The sequence below is a fragment of the Daphnia magna genome, unplaced genomic scaffold (genome assembly GCF_020631705.1).
Source record: "Daphnia magna isolate NIES unplaced genomic scaffold, ASM2063170v1.1 Dm_contigs107, whole genome shotgun sequence".
Classification (NCBI taxonomy): domain Eukaryota; kingdom Metazoa; phylum Arthropoda; class Branchiopoda; order Diplostraca; family Daphniidae; genus Daphnia; species Daphnia magna.
This window is the reverse complement of record NW_025533125.1, coordinates 147,022-158,516: the sequence shown is the minus strand read 5'-3', so window position 1 is coordinate 158,516 and position 11,495 is coordinate 147,022. Positions and strand designations below refer to the sequence as shown.

The following is an 11,495-nucleotide window of genomic DNA, read 5'->3' as shown; positions in this document are numbered from 1 at the left end:
ACACCAGAAGAAAGAATTCAAGCAATCGCAGCGGCACGTGTCGAAAGAGACACATTGGTCGCTATTCTTGAGTAACAGTGTCACGAAATTGAACAACTGGTGAACAACCGTGGTCGTCGTTCCATATTAAAACACCTGAAGACACAAATCTATAGCAGCTTGGAGCAAGTGTGAGATGCCCATTTCTTGTACAATCAAAGATTATGGGAAGCTAAAAAGCCGATGACAGATGGCTATACTTTTATTATAGGCATAGAAACTCATGTCCGAGGAGCATCAGAACAGGTGAATCATTACCTTTGTGAGCGACATGACTCGCCAGTTTCTACTGCCAGTCGTGATACTCTTAGCCAAGCTGATGAAGACTCTTTCGTTACGGCTGATGAATATCGTTACGATCAGCAACCGCAAACGCATGATCCGGTGCCAAGACGTCCAATGGATAGGACTATCAATCGTTATACCTCTCGACCTGTATCAACGATTGGGAACCCGCACACGCCTGAGTATAATCCTAGACCATTAGAGCAATCGGGGAGAGGTGGTCGACCACCTCCTTTCATGCCATCGTTCAGCAGCGATGATTGGATTAACAGGCGTACACCTCCACCAAGGGGAGCTTCAGCGGGGTTCAGCCAAAATTGGCTAATGAATGCGTTACCACAGATAAAGATAACGCCATTTAATGTCGATCCAAAGGAATGGCCAACATTTATCTCTTCGTTTAGGGACATGGTCCATAATGTGGTACCATCGGACGCTCAACGCCATGCTTTCTTAAAGCAGTTGCTCACTACAGAAGTTCGTCCCTACATAGCCGAATACTTGGACAATCCGTCCACTTATTATGATGCCTTAGTAGAACTGAATAAGCGATATGGTCAACCACAAGTGGTTGCTCAGAGCCATTTGATGGCTCTTATGAATCTTCCATCGATCCGAGATAATGATTCAGAGGCATTAGCCAAGCTCAACCGAACTCTTCATGGAGCCATGCAAGCCCTGAGGACCGGCGGATATGAGCAAGACTTGGAATCGGGAATGACTCTGGAACACGTCGCCTCCCGTTTACCTCCGCGAATGAGAAGTAGCTGGGGCGTGAAAATGTATCGGGTGACTCCAACACGAGCTACTCTCAAGGATCTAGTAAAGTGGATAGACGAGATGGTGATGGGTGAGTTGATGACTAGGCCGTCTACTCATAGATCACCAGCTCCACAGAAGGAAAAGAAAGCGGGAAGTGCTAAGCCTTCCACCAAACCAACTCCTGTCTTTGGTAAAGGTCCTGTTGTTTTTCACACCTTCACATCTCCACCAGTCAAGAAACCGCAGCAAAGTCCTCCCTCTGAGAGTAATTCGTCATCGCTGAAGAAAGGCGTCATTAAGAAGTGCATTTATTGTGATAACGCCCATTCGATAAAAACCTGTTCCACATTCAAAGATCTAGATGTTACAGCTAGAGTGGAGGGGGTAAAAGAGAAACGATTATGTTTTAGGTGTCTGATTGGAACACATCGGGGAACTGAGTGTCCCACTGAAATCGTCTGCAACATTGGGAACTGTGGTCAACGACACCACCCTCTATTGCAGGGAGCGCCTCGAGTTAATCCCGCGAATGCTTCAACAACTAAAAATGCAGGTCAGCCATCAGCAAAATCGTCTGATGGTCGAGCAATGACCATTAAAAACAGGGATACGGCTATCAACACTTCTTTAGCTATCGTCCCTGTGTTACTTTAAGCTAACGGGGTGGAAATAGAAACTTTCGCTTTTCTAGATCCAGGAGCGACCGTTAACTTAATTCAAGAGGATGTAGCTAAACAGCTTAAATGCAAAGAGAATGCAAAGAATGTATCCTTTGGGTCATTTCACGGCCAAGACCCACAGTTTCAATCAACTACGGTTAGTCTGACTGTGAAGGCTCGTGATAAATCTTTCGAAGCGGATTTAAAGCAGGTCTCTACTGTGCCGACTCGGTACCTAAAGTTACCATGCCCACCGAAGTAGTTAATGGAGATCCGAAGTCGTTACCCTCATCTCAAAGACGTAAAACTGGTTGATGTTTGAGAACGAACCATCCTTATTGGAGCGGGAAACCAATGGCTGCACTTACGTCTCGATGAAAGACTACCTCCTGTTGGAACCGTCGCTCCCTTTGGTTTATTGACACCATTTGGTTGGACTTGCGTTGGTGATCTAACATTAGCGACACAGCAACATGATTCAATGGTTTGTCTTTCGAACAAACCCTTGCTGACGGTGCAAAAACTCTGCTACCATGTACAAGAATCACCGACGGAAGCATTACTTTTGCGCCAAGTTGAGAAATTGTGGGAAACGGAAAGCTTTCCAATTGTAACTCCAGCTCAACCGCTAGAATCAACCGAGGATAAACTAGCGAGGAAGAAATTCGATGCAACTATTCAATTCGACGGAACCAGGTATGAAGTAGGTCTACCATGGGTTTCAGATGATGTCGCATTACCCGACAATTACAATAGTGCATTGCATCGACTTTTCTCTATCGAAAACAAATTCGTTCACAATTCTAATTTTGCTGAGAGATACAAAGCCGTAATCGATGACTATGTGGGGGATTCGCTCGGCCTCTCAAAGAAAGTGAACTGAAGGGCACCTTTGGGAGAAATTGGTACCATCCCCATCATGGAGTCATAAATCCTCGGAAACCTGAAAAGGTAAGAGTGGTCTTCGATGCTTCGGCGAAGTATCAAGGAGTTGCGCTCAACGAAGTGCTATTAAAGGGTCCCAATCTCATCAATGACATAGGTGCTACCCTTCTACTCTTCAGAGAAAAGTCGGTGTCCCAATCTGGGGGTATTCAACAAATGTTTCTTCAAGTTAGCGTGAAGAAAGAAGACCGTTCCGCCCTACGATTTCTATGGTGTCCACCTGGCTCTCGAAAAACACCCACCGTATATGAAATGCAGCGACAAATCTTTGGATCAGTCATCCTCTTTCATCTGCTCCCAAGTCCTCGGACATATTGCTGACCTACATCGTGAAAATTTCCTGAAGCTGCTGAACGAGTCTACAAGAACTTCTATGTAGATAACCTTCTGGATTCTTTTTACACCGAAGAGGAGGCTAGACGAGCGGTCAAAGATTCTACAGCATTGCTAAAAAAGGGAGGATTCCATCTGAACCAATGGCTCTCTTCATCTCGACGGGTATTGTCACGCGTACTGGAAGGTGATCGTAATCAGCCTCGTCTGAATTTGGATCTAGAAGATTTGCCCACGGAGAGAACCTTAGGTGTTTTATATGACAGCGAAAGTGACAGCTTCTTCTTTGATGTAAAAACCGACGTCGAAGCGAGTACTAAGCGTCGGATCTTGAGTGCTGTGTCTACCTTGTATGACCCACTGGGATTTTTATCACCAGTGGTCCTTAGCGCCAAAAGAATTCTAGAATTGTGGCTTGTCGGTGTTGATTGGGATGACCAAGTTCCCGAAGTAATTCAACACCAGTGGAACAAGTGGACTACCAATCTTAACCATCTCGAAGCGTTTAAGATCCCGCGAGCTCTAACTTCTTCCAGTGACATCCAAGACATTCAGCTGCATGCCTTTTGCGATGCATCCACCGTTGGGTTTGGCTCTGTGGTATATCTACGAGTAACCTATCGCAATAATATCGTCGTCGTAAATTTCGTTACGTCAAAGTCCCGCGTGGCACCCCTTCGTCCGCTGACCGTTCCGAAATTAGAACTCCAAGGAGCAGTTGTGGCACTACACCATGTAAAGTTCGTCCAATCGACCCTTCGTATTCCAATCAATCAAATCATCTATTGGTCTGACTCTAAAACTGTCCTTCAGCGGACAGCCTCAAAGACATGTCGCTTTCAGACGTTCGTCGCTAATCGAATATCCGAAATCTTAGAGCATTCTCAACCAACTGAGTGAAGACATGTCCCTGGTATCGAAAATCCGGCTGATGAGTGCAGCAGAGGACTTTTTCCTGATGATATGATGAAGAATTACCGTTGGGTTAATGGCCCAGACTTCTTGCAGCAAGAAGAAAAGGCCTGGCCGATAACCATTAAACTTCCCGAACCTTCTGCCGAAGATCCAGAGGTATCAGCCACCAACTGGATTGGGCTTGTTTACCACCCCGCTGATGAAAATAGGCTCCGCTCACTTTTGGAACGAAATTCCAACTACGACGTAGTGATGCGAATTGTTGCATGGATCCTTCGATTCCTTTCCAACTCGAAATTGTAATTGCTGGATCTTGACAAATCACGCATTGGTGTCAAATGCATTCAGCACGCAGCTAATCATTACATCAAATCTGCGCAATTGGAGATATATTCCGAAGAAATAGAGGCTTTAAAGGATAAAAAGTCTTTAAAATTGAGTTCGACGCTGATTACTTTATTACCATTTCTAGATGAAGAAGGAATACTACGAGTAGGAGGTCGCTTGAATTACGCCCCGCTTTCGTTCGACATCAAGCGTCCCAAAATCCTGCCTCACGATCATCCACTGACGCGTTTGATCGTCTTGAGAGAGCATGATCTCCTGTTTCATCCATCTCCAGAAAGACTGCTCAGCTCAATAAGGTCTCAATATTAGATCATTAAAGGACGAGTGGCTATCAAAAGGTATCTGCACAAGTGCTTTACTTGCAAACGCCATAGAGCTACTCCCTGCATTCCTTTAATGGCCCCGCTTCCGCGTCATCGTCTTATTCCGTTCCAACGTCCATTCACTCATGTGGACTGCAGCATCACCATTTATCGTCGCAAAGTAAACCGATAGGTTTTGCTGATAACCTGTCTCAACACTAGAGCGGTACACTTTGAAGTTGCAGCCTCACTCGACTTGTCGTTTTTTTTTATCGCCTTTGCTTCCTTCACCGCCCGAAGAGGTCATCCATCAGTCGCGTATAGCGATAATGGAACTCAAATTGTTGCTGGAGACAAGGCAATCGAACAAAGCATCGAGCGTCTCAAGGAGCAAAACATCGTTGGTCAAATGGTGGAAAAAGAAATCGAATGGCATTTTTCACCACCATTAGCGCCACATTTCGGAGGCGTTTGGGAAAGTCTCGTAAAATCAGCAAAGGTGGCTCTGGAAGCCATTGTGGAATCACGTCCGCTTACCGAAGAGCTTTTACGTGGTTTCGTGATTCAGGCCGAATCGTTGTTGAATGGACGTCCACTGACCTATGTCATTGTGGACCCTCGAGATCCCGAACCACTTACCCCTAATCATTTTTTGTTAGTCCAGAGCTCGCCTAACACCGAAGATGACGTCATCGAGGACGAGAAACTGTATTCTCGAAAACATTGGGAAGCTATGCAAGTCATGACGACACACTTTTGGCGCCGATGGCTTCAAGAATATCTCCCCACACTCACTGACCGTCAAAAATGGCTTTTCGATAAGAAGAATTTAGCTGTGGACGATACCGTGCTTGTGGTGGCCCCGAACTCTCCTAGAGGACATTGGCCTATTGGTCGAGTAACTCGGATCATCCCCAGTCCAGATGGAATCTTCAGGTCGGTGTTCGTCATGACCTCTACTGGAGAATACCACCGCCCGGTGTCCAAATTATGCTTATTAGAATCTGAATGTATCTGATGTTACTGTTTTTTTTTTAATAATAAAAAAATGTTTTTTTTTTAAAAAAAAAATTTTTTTTTTATAATTTTTTTTTTTTTTTTGTTTTGAATGTCTGTACATTGTACATTGTACATCCTTCCTTATACTACAAACAGAAACTTGTCTTTGTTGATTGATATTTATGTTTACCCTTCAACCCGAAAATAACTGTCATTTTATGAATCAGTGGAATAAAACACACAATGTTCAGTACTTGTTATTGGTTTTGAATGAAAATATCATGACTTAATTTAAGATCAAAAATGTGCATAAGACGAAAATTCAAGAGGTACCATTACACGACAGTAGTCATCCTTGCTTATACTACAAACGGAAACTTGTTTTTGTTGATTTATATTTATGTTTACTCCTAAACCCGAAAATCACTGTCATTTTATGAATCAGTGGAATAAAACACACAATGTTCAGTACTTGTTATTGGTTTTGAATGAAAATATCATGACTTAATTTAAGATAAAAAATGTGCATAAAACGAAAATTCAAGAGGTACGATTACACGACAGTAGAGTCATCCTTGCTTATACTACAAACGGAAACTTGTTTTTGTTGATTTATATTTATGTCTTCTCCTAAACCCGAAAATCACTGTCATTTTATGAATCAGTTGAATAAAACACACAATGTTCACTACTTGCTATTGGTCTCAAATAAAAATATCATGACTTTATTTAAGATCTAAACTGTCCATAGAATGAAAATTCAGGAGGTACCATAACATGACAGGAGAGTCATCTTTGCTTATACTACAAACGGAAACTTGTTTTTTAAAATTTATATTTATGTTTACCCTTCAACCCGAAAATCACTGTTATTTTATGAATCAGTGGAATAAAACCCACAATGTTCAGTACTTGTTATTGGTTTTGAATAAAAATATCATGACTTCATTTTATTGTGCATAAAACGAAAATTCAAGAGGTGCCATTACACGACAGGAGAGTCATCCTTGCTTATACTACAAACGGAAACTTGTTTTTGTTGATTTATATTAATGTTTACCTTTCAACCCAAAAATCACTGACATTTTATGAATCAATGGAATAAAAACCACAATGTTCAGTACTTAATATTCGTTTTGAATAAAAATATCATAATTTAATTTAAGATCTAAACTGTGCATAGAACGAAAATTCAAGAGGTACCATTACATGAAGGGAGAGTCATCTTTGCATATACCATAAACGGAAACTTGTTTTTGTTGATTAACATTTATGTTTACCCTTCAACCCAAAAAATCACTGTCATTTTATGAATCAGTGGAATAAAACACACAATTTTCACTACTTGTTATTGGTTTTGAATAAAAATATCATGGCTGAATTTAAGATCTAAACTGTGCAAAAAACGAAAATTCAAGGGGCACCATTACACGACAGGAGAGTCATCCTTGCTTATACTAAAAACGGAAACTTTTTTTTTTGATTTATATTTATGTTTACCCTTCAACCCAAAAATCACTGTCATTCTATGAATCAGTGGAATAAAACACACAATGTTCAGTTTTTGCTATTGGTTTTGAATTAAAATATAACGACTTAATTTAAGATCTAAACTTGGCAGAAAACGAAAATTCAAGAGGTACCATTACACAACAGTAGTCATCCTTGCTTACACTACAAACGGAAACTTGTTTTTGTTCAATTATATTTATGTTTACTCACTTAAACCCGAAAATCACTGTCATTTTTTAAATCAGTGGAATAAACACACAATGTTCAGTACTTGTTATTGGTTTTGAATAAAAATATCATGACTTAATTTGAGATCTAAACTGTGCATAAAACGAAAATTCAAGAGGTACTATTACACGACAGGAGAGTCATCCTTGCTTATACTACAAACGGAAACTTGTTTTTGTTGATTTATATTTTTGTTTACTCCTAAACCCGAAAATCACTGTCATTTTATGAATCAGGGGAATAAAACCCACAATGTTCAGTACTTGTTATTGGTTTTGAATAAAAATATCATCACTTAATTTAAGATCTAAACTGTACATCAGATGAAAATTCAAGAGGTACCATTACACGACAGGAGAGTCATCCTTGCTTATACTACAAACGGAAACTTGTTTTTGTTGATTTATATTGATGTTTACCCTTCAACCCGAAAATCACTGTCATTTTAAGAATCAGTGGAATAAAACACACAATGTTCAGTACTTGTTATTAGTTTTGAATAAAAATATCATGACTTAAATGAAGATCTAAACTATGCATTAAACTAAAATTCAAGAGGTACCATTACACGACAGGAGAGTCATTCTTGCTTATACTACTGTAATAGTTTCTAGACTGTGTATTTGCCAGTAAACTAACTCTACTTAAGACGATACAACCATGCACTTATATACCAAAAGATTGAAGGTTAAGAATGGAGGGGTTTACAATAACTTTTACTTTTATCATAAACTATTATCCTCAGGGAAGGTTGCATTCGTGACGACCTTCTTGCTGGGTGTGGCTGCTGTTGCTGGAAGGAGTTGCTGCGGTCTATTACATTCCTTCCCCCCTTCGGTAAGAAGAAATTGGTCCTCCAACTTTCCTCTTTGTCATCTGATTTTGTTATTCTCCTTACTTCTCTTCGGCATGTGGCGTGACAATGTTTAGGTGAAAACTTGTTTTTACCTGTCACCTATTTTCTTTCCTTCACCGTTATTCTTGTTTGTTGGGCTATGTGTATATAGTATGAGGCACAAAATACAAGATATGTTTCTTGTACCGTTATTCGTTGTCTTTAGGCTAACAAGAGTGTTAGTTAATAATTGATGGTCTACGTTCCGTTTTTACTGGAATGCTACTACAGGTTTCAATGATTCATCAATCATCCTTCTTGTATTCTTTTCTTCTCTTTTCTTCCTTTAGATTTTTCTTGACGCTCTTTTACGTCGGTTCTTGGTTTTCTGTCGTTCGTTGTCGTTTCATGTCGTTTGTTTTGCATTTATTTATCTTGAAGAAATGGAGGTTGACTCTTTACAATTTTTGTTACGCCATCGGGGCAATTTTGATGATGTTTTGCATCTGATGGGAGCGTTGTTGTTTTCTTCGCCGTCTCGTTTCTTCGCTCGATTTCGACCCGAGATTAAGGAGTTGGTAGTGCAGTTGTTATGGTTTTCACTACTCAACAATCCATGTCCTCCTCCCTCTGCTTATGATTTCGGCTTTCAACGAGTTTGGATCGGCGATTATTACTACGTGTGAGTTGGTTTTCCTTTTTTTTTTTTTTTTTATGTTTCCAATTTTATTAACGTTTTGTTATTATCTGTTTTTAGCCGATATCCTGGCTATGCGAGGTACCGAGATCTTTATCCTCAACATCTCGCTAGGTTTTTGTGGTGGCTGGAGTCAGGCGAGGATATTTTCTATCCCACTTCTCGGTCTGCGGTTTCTTTACCTGAATGTTTGCTGGAGGAATTTTAAGATTTTGTCTAGTGAATGCAATTTGTTGTCATAGTGTTTTCATTTTAGTTTTTTTGTTGTAGTATTGGGTTTTTTAATAATTTTTTGTTGGTTCTTTAATTTGTTTTCCCCAAAATAAAAACTTGTTTATTTGTTTTTTTGGTTTTTTTTTTCCTTTTTTTTAATGGTTAGTTGTTTTTTTATTCAACTTCTGTTGAGCATCTGCAAAGGTCTTCCCATACCATTCCATAACCCACAACGTAAGTGCAAGTCGTGTGTTTTTCTGTGCATTTGCGAGCTTGATCGGATTCCCAGTTTTCTTCCATAATAGGGTAAATATTACGTTGTTTCGGTGCGCTTGGTTGAGCTGGGCGTGATTGTGTGGGTCTTTCCTTGGTAAGAGGTGTAGGAGCCGTCATCCTAGTGAATGGTTGTTCTATTTTTTCTTCTGGTGGTTGAGTGCTTGAATTTGCGATCATTGAAGTTAATTCGTGCGCTTCTTCCATATTGATTCCATATCGTCTTAATCTTCTAGTTTGGCGAATTTTTTCCATGATTCTTGTGAAAGGGTCACAAATGATCAATATGCGTAGGCATATGATGAATATAATGAATCCGATAATAGATAGGATAAGAATTTTTAATGTGTCGAACCATGAAACCTGGTACCTATCTGATTATCCTGTTTTTCTGACATCACTATGTCAGAAACTGATTTTGAATTTGATTCCTGCATTAGGCCTACTAAATCGTTTAGGATATTCAATTGCTCCATTTCCATTGTTTCGTGCGCTGGATGGCTCTTCAAACTGTAGTCGAAATCATTCAAGTGCAACTCTTCGAACTCTGTGATAAGGTCTAAGTTCGGCATGTGAATGCTTGCTTTTTGTTTTACCCACTCTCCGTCTGTTGAATTATGTTCCCAGGTTTGATGGAATCCATTTAAATTTACCAAATGAGTTTTCCAAAAGCAATCGGAATATGGATGTATAGACCATCCATTGACTCCAATTGTGCAGTTTTTATCTTCATAGGTAAAGAATGGTTGAAATCCACATTTGGATTCTTTTGCGGAGATGAAAATCCGTTTTGTTTCACATTGTTGAAGTGTTATTGCTTGTCCGAAGCCTTGCAGTCTCGTACAGATGGGTAATCCAAGCGCTGAAGCAGCAAGAATTCCGTTACTTTGAGCTAGAATCACTGCTTGAGTTTTCTTTATCGTTGATAGTTGACAATATACGTCGTGGATTTCTTTTGCAAGTTTGTTTTCGTGTTCTGATTCTATATTTATTTTATATTGCTCATGCATTTTTGAAATTTCGATTTTAATTTTGTCACTGAATTCTTCTATATTTTTGGGTAGACCGCTTTCTGTTTCATTTTTTATTGGTATCTCCGGTACTTGTTCTAGTGTTAAAGATGCTGCCTCGGGTATTTCTTGCTGAGCTGTTTGTTCAGTGTCATCAATAATTTCCATTATTGCATCTTCCGTAATGGTGTGATTTTTCGTGACTGGAGGATCTTCTATTTTTTTAGTTGTTGTGGGAGGTGTTGTTGAATTGCTTATTAATTCAGTTGTTGTTGTTGTCGTCATAGTTGTCGTTGATGATAGTGCAGTGGACGTGGTTTCAGTTGTAGTTGATGGCAATGTAGGTTCAGTACTTGGAGTTGTAGGCCTAGTGGTTGTAGTTGTTGGCTTAGTAGTTGTAGTTGTAGCTGTGGTAGTTGTAGTTGTAGGCTGGGTGGTTGTATTTGTAGGCTCATTTGTTGTAGTTGTAGGCTTTGTTGTTGTAGTTGTAGGCGTAGTAGTTGTAGTCGTAGGCTTTGTTGTTGTAGTTGTAGGCTTGGTTGTGGTAGTCGTAGGCTTAGTTGTGGTAGTCGTAGGCTTAGTAGTGGTAGTCGTAGGCTTAGTAGTGGTAGTCGTAGGCTTAGTAGTTGTTGTAGGCCTAGTTGTCGGTGGTGTGCTTTTAACGGTCGTTTTTATGGCTGTTGTGGCTATTGTTGTTTTAATTGTGGTTTTGCTTAATTTTGTAGTTGGTTTTACTGTCGTTGTGGTGATTAAAGTAGTTTAAATAGATTTTTGTGTGGTGGGCATGGTTAATTTTTCGTTGTTTGCTTTACTTTCTCTTTTGAGAAGAGGGGGTATAAGTGGGAGTTGTGTTCCGTCCAATGATTGTTGAGTGTGAAGCGCTATAATGGCTGCTGCTAAAAGCGTCCGTATTTGGTGTGGGTTTCGATATTCGAAGTTAAACTGTTGTTTTCTACTTGAACCGTGGCAATGTCCTAAATTTAGACGTCCTACTTTTAGTGTGAGACATTTTCTGTCTGACGCCGGTGAATGTAGGCCAGTTCTGTCTGTTGCCATGAGCTGTCCTGTGTGTTCGAAAGTGCCCCAAATTGAACTGGTGTTGGCGCATTCCTGTAGAATAATCATCATTGTGTTTGCCTT

The 11,495-nt window shown here is 40.1% G+C and overlaps 1 pseudogene; it reads left to right on the top strand.

The window, feature by feature from the left end:
• Window positions 1–222: 222 nt before the first annotated feature.
• Window positions 223–1,045, top strand: LOC123466643 (annotated as a pseudogene).
• The last annotated feature ends 10,450 nt before the right edge of the window (window positions 1,046–11,495 follow it).